The sequence below is a fragment of the Carcharhinus amblyrhynchos genome, chromosome 15 (genome assembly GCF_965287045.1).
Source record: "Carcharhinus amblyrhynchos chromosome 15, sCarAmb.v2.hapA, whole genome shotgun sequence".
Taxonomy (NCBI): Eukaryota; Metazoa; Chordata; class Chondrichthyes; order Carcharhiniformes; family Carcharhinidae; genus Carcharhinus; species Carcharhinus amblyrhynchos.
The window spans coordinates 35,640,353-35,649,025 of NC_137338.1; positions in this window are offsets into that span (position 1 = coordinate 35,640,353).

Here is an 8,673-nt window from a genome sequence, read left to right on the forward strand (position 1 = left end):
GGAACTCCAAACTTTTTTCCAATTTGATAAACATCAATTAACTATTACTCAATTCCCTACTTTTCTTATAATTCCATGAGCTAGAATTTTGTTAGTCTGGTCCTGTGTAATAAGACAGGAATAATTAATGACCTCACAGGATCCTCCCAGAAGGAGCGATCATAGTATGACTGAACTTCAAATATAAATGGAGCATAAGAAGGTAAAATCCAATACCAGTGTCTCATGTTTAAACAAAGGAGGCTACAATAGGATGAGGGAGGAGTTACTATAGTAAACTGGGAGCAAAAACGTTATGGTGGAATTGAGGAACAATGGAGGACTTGCTAAGTGATTTTTCAGTGTTCAGCAAAAATATCTACCAGTGATAGGAAGGACTATAGAAAAAGGGATAATCAGCTATGGATATCTAAGGAAATAAAGAAGGGCATCAAATTGAAAGAAAATGCATACAAAATAGCAAAGATTGGTGGAAAGTTAGAGAATTGGGAAAGCTTTATACCTTTTTTTGTGGTTTTCTGTTGACCTTTAAAGAAAAGTAAGATAGGTTATGAGAATAAACTAGTTCAGAATATAAAAAGATAGCAAATGTTTGTACAAATATATAAAATGAAAAAGCATGGCTAAGGTAAACACTGGTCCTATAGGGAAGGAGGATTTAATAATGGGAAATAGCCAAACATTGAACATGTATTTTGTGCCGGTCTTCACAGTGGAAGATACAAATAACATGCCAAAAATTGATGATAAGAAGGTTGTGGCAGGTGAGGACTAGAAATGATCATTCTCATTAAAGAGGTAGTGTTGGGCAAGCTAAATGGAGCCAAAGGTAAACATGTCTCCTGGCCCTGATAGAATGCATCCCAGGATACTAAAAGAGATGGCAGGTGAAATAACAAATACACTAGTGGTAATTTACCAAAATTCGCAGAACTCTGAGGTGGTTCTGACAGATTGGAAAACAGCAAATATGCCGCCACTGTTTAAAAAAGGAGATAGACAAAAGGCAGGTTAGTTAGCTTAACTTCTGTAGTGGGGAAAATGCTTGAATCTATGTTCAAGGAAGAAACAGACATCAGAGTAGAAATAGTCCCATTGGGAAGATGCAGCATGGGTTCATAAAAGGCAGGTCACGTTGAACTAATTTATTGAAATTCTTTGAGGGCATTACGAACACGGTGGACAATAGGGAACCGGTGGATGTAGTGTATCTGCATTTCCAGAAAGCAGTCAACAAGGCTGCTGCATAAGATAAAGGTGCATGGTGTTACGGATAATGTATTAGCATGGATAGAGGATTGGTTAGCTGACAGAAAGCAAAGAGTTGGGGTAAACCCAAGAAGAGTGTTCTGATTGGCAATCATTGACTAGTGGTGTGCCTCAGGGATCAGTGTTGGGACCGCAATTGTTCACAATTTATGTAGATGATTTGGAGTTGGGGACCAAGTGTAGTGTGTCAAAGTTTGCAGATGACACTAATATGAGTGGTAGAGCAAAGTATGCAGAAAACACAAAGTCTGCAAAGGGATACAAATAGTTTGAGTAGGCGAGGGTCTGGCAGATGGAGTACAATATTGGTAAATGTGAGTTATCCATTTTGGTAGGAATAACAACAAAATGGACTATTATTTAAATGGTAAAACATTGCAGCATGCTGCTGTGCAAAGGGGCCTAGGTGTCCTTGTGCATGGTTAGCAAAAAGTTAGTTTGCAGATGCAGCAAGAGGGATGGAGTTTAAAAACATAGAGGTTTTGTTGCTGCTGCTGCATAAGGTACTGGTGAGGCCACACCTGGAGTACTGCATATAGCTTTGGTCTCCTTACTTGAGAAAAGATGTACTGGCACTGGAGAGGGTGCAGAGGAGATTCACTAGGTTGATTCTGGAGTTGAGAGGGTTAGCTTATGAGGAAAGATTGTGTCGACTGGGCCTATATTCATTGGAATTTAGAAGAATGGGGGGGATCTTATAGAAACATAAAATTATGTAAGGAATGGATGAGATAGAAGCAGGGAGGTTGTTCCACTAGCGGGTGAAACTAGAACTAGGGAGCATAGCCTCAAAATAAGGGGGAGTAGATTTAGACTGAGTTGGGGAGGAACTTCTTTACCCAAAGGGTTGTGAACCTGTGGAATTCCCTGCCCAGTGAAGCAGCTTGAGGCTACCTCGTTGAATGTTTTTAAGGCAAAGATAGATAGATTTTTGAATAGTAAAGGAATTAAGGGTTTTAGTGACTGGGCGGGAAACTGGAGCTGAGTTCACGGAAAGATCAGACACAATCTTATTGAATGGCAGAGCAGGAGCGAGGAGCCAGATGGCCTACTCCTGCTCTTAGTTATAATGTTCTCATGTTCTTATTGTGTTTCACGTGCTTTTTGAAAATCCATATACACCACATCAACAGCCTTGCCCTTATCAAGTTTCTCTACTACCTTGTCAAAAAAACTCCAGCAAGTTTTCCTTAATGAATCCATGTTGGATTTCCTTTATTATCCTGCACGTACCTAATTGACAATGGATTTTGCTCCAGTTTCTGAAAAACTGACTACCCATTAGTGGGCAGATTTCTCCTTGCACTTCTTTTTGAACAAGGGTGTAAAATTCACAGTTCTCCAGTGTGTTTAAGGAAGACTGGGAGGTTATCGCTAGTTTTTCTGCAGTTTTCACTCTTATTTTCCTCAGTACTCTTGGATACATCTCATTTGATCCTGGTATCTTTTTTAAGATAGCCTTTCCAATACCACCACCTTCCCAACTGTGAATTCTTCTGGTGTACCAGTTTACCACAACCTGGGTAGTATCTTACTCCTTTGTAAAAGAGGAATGCAAACTAATTATTTAATACCTCTTCATGCAAGTCTTTTTTATCCCTAATTACCCTACTCTTTCCTTTACCATCCTGTTATTATTTATATGCTTATAAAAGACCTTGGGATTCCCTTTTATATTAGCTTTCAGTCTCTGCATGTTCTCTTCTTACTTCTATTGTTAATTTTTCATTTTCCCACTAGTTATTTTATATTCAGCCTGATTCTCCATTGTATTTTCTACCTGACATCTGTCATATGCACACTTTTCATCTTCACCTTTATCTTCCTCATCATCCAGGATTTTATTTGACCCATTGCTGGTCCAAAATAATCAATTCAGAGTATGACAGGGCACTGGTCGCAAAGGTATGCAACCCCCAGCATGTACAGGGACATGAATCATGAGCAAACCCAACAGCTGGATTAGTTGGAAATTCTAGCTATGCCTATGTCATGTACAGATAAGTGTTGACATGCAGTTCCTGAGGGAACAGTGAATGACCTTGGGTGCTGGTCCTATGTGAGTTAAAATCAGTAAACTCAACAGCAAAAGAATAGAAACACATGTAATCATTTTGACAATCAACTATCAACAATCTCTATACCTCTTCTATTTATCTTGATTGTGGACAGTATTCGGTAAGTAAAATGTTCAGTTACACTCTCGCATAGCAATCACATTACATTTAGATACATGCTAGTTAGCTGATATACTTTAGATGATCCGTCTACTGCAGCCTTGTTCGGTGAAATAGTTGATGTGTGGGCACATTCTCTTGTATTAATTGTATCCTCCATGTATAAACAAAACACCTTTCAGCTCTCAATTTGTGTCATATTAATAACACCATTTCTATTTCTTCTCTTCTTACACCCTTTTGGTTCCTTTGTCTCATAACCTGGCCCACTATAGTGGCCCATCTACAAATCCAAATTATTCAGATTATGAGTACGGCCATAACAACCCATTGCTTTAAAGGTTTTTAACTACATAAATAGTAAAAGAGTAGCTTGAGGAAGAGTAGAATACTTAAGAGACAGCAAAGGAGATCTTATGGAGGCAGAAGATATAGCTGAAACACAAACTGAATATGTTACATTGATCTGTGTACGAGAGAAGAGGTTGCTTTCAATGTCACAGTGAAGATGATAGCACTTTGGTAAATTAAAAATAGATTAAGGTTACTTAAAAGATTGACTATGCAAAAATATAGAAGTTCTACAATCCCAATAGAATGCATCCTCTGTTGCTGAGAGAAATAAAACTAGAAATTGCAGATGCTCTGAGACAATCTTCCTTAGATGCAAAGTGTATGAGAGGAATTAAGATTGCAAATATTACATTCCAGTTTAAGGAAAGGGGACCTGGTGCAGGAAGCTCATAATATCTGAAATGCAATGCCTCAAAGGCTGGTGGAAGCAGGTTCAATAGTAACTTTCCAAAAATATATATTTGAAAGGAGAAAATTTACAGAATTTAAGGAACATATAGGAGGCGGGATAGCTTTACCAAGGAGCCAGCGTATATACAATGAACTGAATAGCCCCCTTTGGTGTTTATTAAAACGTAGCACTGCTGCCTTACAGTGTCAGAGATCCGGATTCGATTCCCACCTTGGGCCACTGTCTGTGTGAACTCTGCACGTTCTCCTTGTGTCTTTGTGGGTTTCCACCGGATGCTCAGGTTTCCTCCCACAGTCCAAAAGACTTGCTGATTACATGTATTGGCCTTGCTAAATTCTTCCTCAGGAGTACCCGAACAGGCGCTGGAATGTGGTGACTTGGGGATTTTCACAGTAACTTCATTGCAGTTTTAACATAAGCGAGTGTTAATGTGACACCAATAAATAAACTTTAAACTTTAAAAAGCAATCCAGAGACCCAGGGTAAAGCTCTGTAAACCTGGGTTCAAATCAAGATTTGAATTTAATCAATAAAAATCCGCAATTGAAAGTAATGATGACCATTGTCAATTGTCATAAAATTTGCTAATGTCCTTTAGGGAAGGGATTCTGCCATCCTTACCTAGTCTGGCCATCTGACTCTAGATCCACAAAAATGTTGTTGATTCTTAACTGAAATGGCCTAGCAAGTCACTCAGTCGTATCAAACTGCAAGAAAAAAGGAGGAATAAAACAAAATGGCCAACCAGGTATTGACCTAGGCCCCTGATACAACAGTAGCAGATCCAGCCATGTTGACCCTGCAAAATCCCCCTTACTAATATCTGAGGACTTATGCCAAAATTGGAAGAGTTGTCTCACAAACTAGTCAAGTGATAGCTTAATATAGTCATACTCGTGGAATCATCCCTTACAGACAATGTCCCAGACACCACTATCCTTGGATATGTTCTGTCCAACTGGCAAAATAAACTCAGCAGCGGTGGTGGCACAGTGGTATATAGCCAGCAGGTAGTTGTTCTGGGAATCCTCAACATTGATTCTGGACACCATGACGTCTCATGGTATCGTCAAAAATTTCCTGTTGAGTACCATGTATCTCAGCTACCCCCAGCTGATGAATCAGTACTCCATGTTGAACGCCACTTGGAAGAGTCTCTGAAGGTAGCATAGGCACAGAATGGTACTCTGTCTTCAATGTCCATTATCAAAAATGGCTCAGTTGCACCATTACGGACTGTGCTGGCTGAGTTCTAAAAGAGATAAATGCGGCAGGTGGTGAGGGAACCAATAAGAAGAAAAAGCATACTTGACCTCATCCTCATCAATCTGCCTGCCACAGATGCTTCTATCCTTGACAGTATCGGTAGGAGTGACCATCACACAGAACTTGTTGAGTCAAAGTTCTGTCTTCACATTGTAGATACCCTCCATGTGGCACTACCACTGTGCTAAATGGGATAGGTTTCGAACTGATCCAGCAACTGAATACCAGAAAGCATCATGGGCCATTGTAGTCAACCACAATCTGTAACCACGTGCCCTGGCATGTCTCTCAGTCTACCATTGCCACCAAGCTAGAGGATCAACCCTGGTTCAATGATGAGTGCAGAAGGGCATGCAGGAGCAGCACCAGGCGTACCTAAAAATGAGATGTCACCTGGTGAAGCTACAACACAGGACTACTTGCATACCAAACAGCATAAGCAGCAAGTGATAATTAAACAATTTGCTGGACAAAGAGTCTCCACAAATATCCACATCTTCAATGATGGGGGAGGCCAGTACATCATTGCAAAAGTTAAGGCTGCACTTGTAATGGTCTTTAGCCAGAAATGTCAAGTGGATAATCAATCTTGGCCTCCTCCAGAGGTTCCCAGCATCACAGATGTCAGTCTTCAGCCAATTTGATTCATTCCATCTGATATCGAAAGATAGCTGAAGGCACTGAATAGTGCAAAGGCTACGGGGCCCTGACAATATTCTGGCAACCCCCAAAACTTGCTGCACCGTAGCCAAGCTGTTATAGTACAACTACAACTATGACATTTACTGGACAATGTGGAAAATTACTCAGATACATTCTGTCCACAAAAGCAGTCAAATCCCATCTGGTCAATTACCGTCCCATCAGCCTACTTTCATCATTAGTAAAGCAATGGAAGGAGTCTTCAACAGTGCTGTCAAGCAGCAGTTGCTTACCAATAACCTGCTCACTGATGCTCAATTTGGGCTCTACCAGGATCACGTCACTCCCCTTCTCATTACAACCTTGGTGCAAACATTTACAAAAGCAATCAATTTCAAAGATAAGGTGAGTCTGACTGATCTTGATAACAAGGCCCCATCTGACCATAAGAACATAAGAAATAGGAGCAGGAGTAGGCCATCCAGCCCTTCGAGCCTGCCCCGCCATTCAATAAGATCATGGCTGATCTGTCGCTGCTCAGTTCCACTTTCCCGCCCTCTCCCCATAACCCTTAATCCCCTCTCCTATCAAAAACCCATCAACCCGCGTCTTAAAAATATTTAGCGAGGCAGCCTCCACCACTTCAACGGGCAGAGAATTCCAGAGATTCACCACCCTTTGAGTGAAGAAGTTCCTCCTCAACTCCGTTCTAAACCGCCCCCCTTTTATCTTGAGGCTGTGCCCCCTAGTCCTATTGTCTTTTTTGAGCGGGAAGAGTCTTTCCACCAAGTGTAGCATCAAGGGGCCAAGCAAAACTGTAGTCAATGAGAATTAGGGGAAAGCTCTTTGCTAGCTGGAAGCATATTGAGCACAAAGGAAGATGGTTGTGGTTGTTGAAGGTCAATTATCTTAATTCCTCAGCATAGTGTCCTAGGTCCAACCATCTTCAGCTTCTTCACCAATGATGTTTTTCCCATCATAAGCCCAGAAGTGGGAATGTTCACTGATGATTGCACAATGTTCAGCACCATTTGCAATTCCTCAGAGTCTGAAGCAGTCCATGCTCAAATGCAGCAATAGCCAGACTTAGGCTGACAAATGGCAAATAACATTTGTACCAAACAAGTGCCAGCTAATAACCATCTTCATCAAGAAGGAATCTAACCATTGTCCCTTGACATTCAATGACATTACCATCCCTTGAATGCCCCACTATTAACATTCTGGGGGTTACTATTGACCAGAAACTGAGCTGGACTCAACATATAAATACTGTGGCTACAAGACTGGGTCAGCAGCTAGGAATCCCGTGGAAAGTATCTCATCTCCTGACTCTCCAAAGCCTGTCCACCATTTATACAGCACAAATCAGAACAGTGACGAAATACTCTTCACTTGCTTGGATGAGTGCAGGTCCAACTCAAGAAACTTGGTAGCATCCAAAATAAAGCAGTCCATTTGATTGGCATCATCCACAAACACTAAATTCCTCCACCACCAATGCACTGTGATGGTTTGCTGGAACTTAGCAATGCTCCTTAGATGGCACTTTGCAAGCATACAATCACTACAACTAGATTCTAGAAGGACAGGAGCAGCAGACAATGGGAACATCCCTCCTGAATGTTGCCCTCCAAGCAATTTACCATCCTAACTTGAAAATATATAGCTGTCCCTTCACTGTTGCTGGGTCAGAATCTTGGAACTCCCTCCTTAACAGCACTGTATGTATCTATGTGGAGGAAATATGTGAATAAATAAGTAGAATTAATATGTATTTAGGATATTATACTTTTGAATTGAGAAAGTGATCACATATTCAAGTATCAACATTTTTACCCAGAACTCTTAAAGTAAATAGATGGGCAGCAGTTGCTGACAGCTTCGATTTCAACAGATATTAAATGGACTTCATCTGTGCCATGCATAAAGTAACATCAGGGCCTTTCAAGTTATTTTCACACTAAGCAAAGGTGATAAAAAGTTTGAAAGTCATTTTCAAAGGAATTCTAAATTCTTTTCTGATGGTATTGTCTATCCTTATTTCTCCAGGAGACATCGTTAAGCCTTACCTCAGCAAATTAGAAAAAAAACAGAATTTAAAGAATCCCCTCTTTTCTTAAAAGTCTAAAATCTGTTCTATAGAAACAATTGGAGATAAACAGGAAAGATATTAACAACATACTTCAGAGTGTGATGACCATATATAGGCTCACAGTATGAAAAATATCATTTTAACAACATATCTAAGGGGAAGAGTTAATCAAAAAGGCAAAATGCATTGCTGCTACAGAATGATGTACTGTGGATTAAAAAGATATAACTGTTCCAATTGACTTTCAGAACATCAGAGACATTGAAGAAAGGTACTGGGAGAATGCCTTTAATGTTTCTCCAATTGTCAAGTAATTGCATATCATAAAGCAGGCAGCTTTTGTGTCAAACTGCCCCAACAATTGATTCACTCAGGATTCAGGTGAGCATTATGTTGAATATTGATGGGGGCCCTTAAATTGGTATTAGCTGAGACATTGTATGTCCAAAGTTTTACTG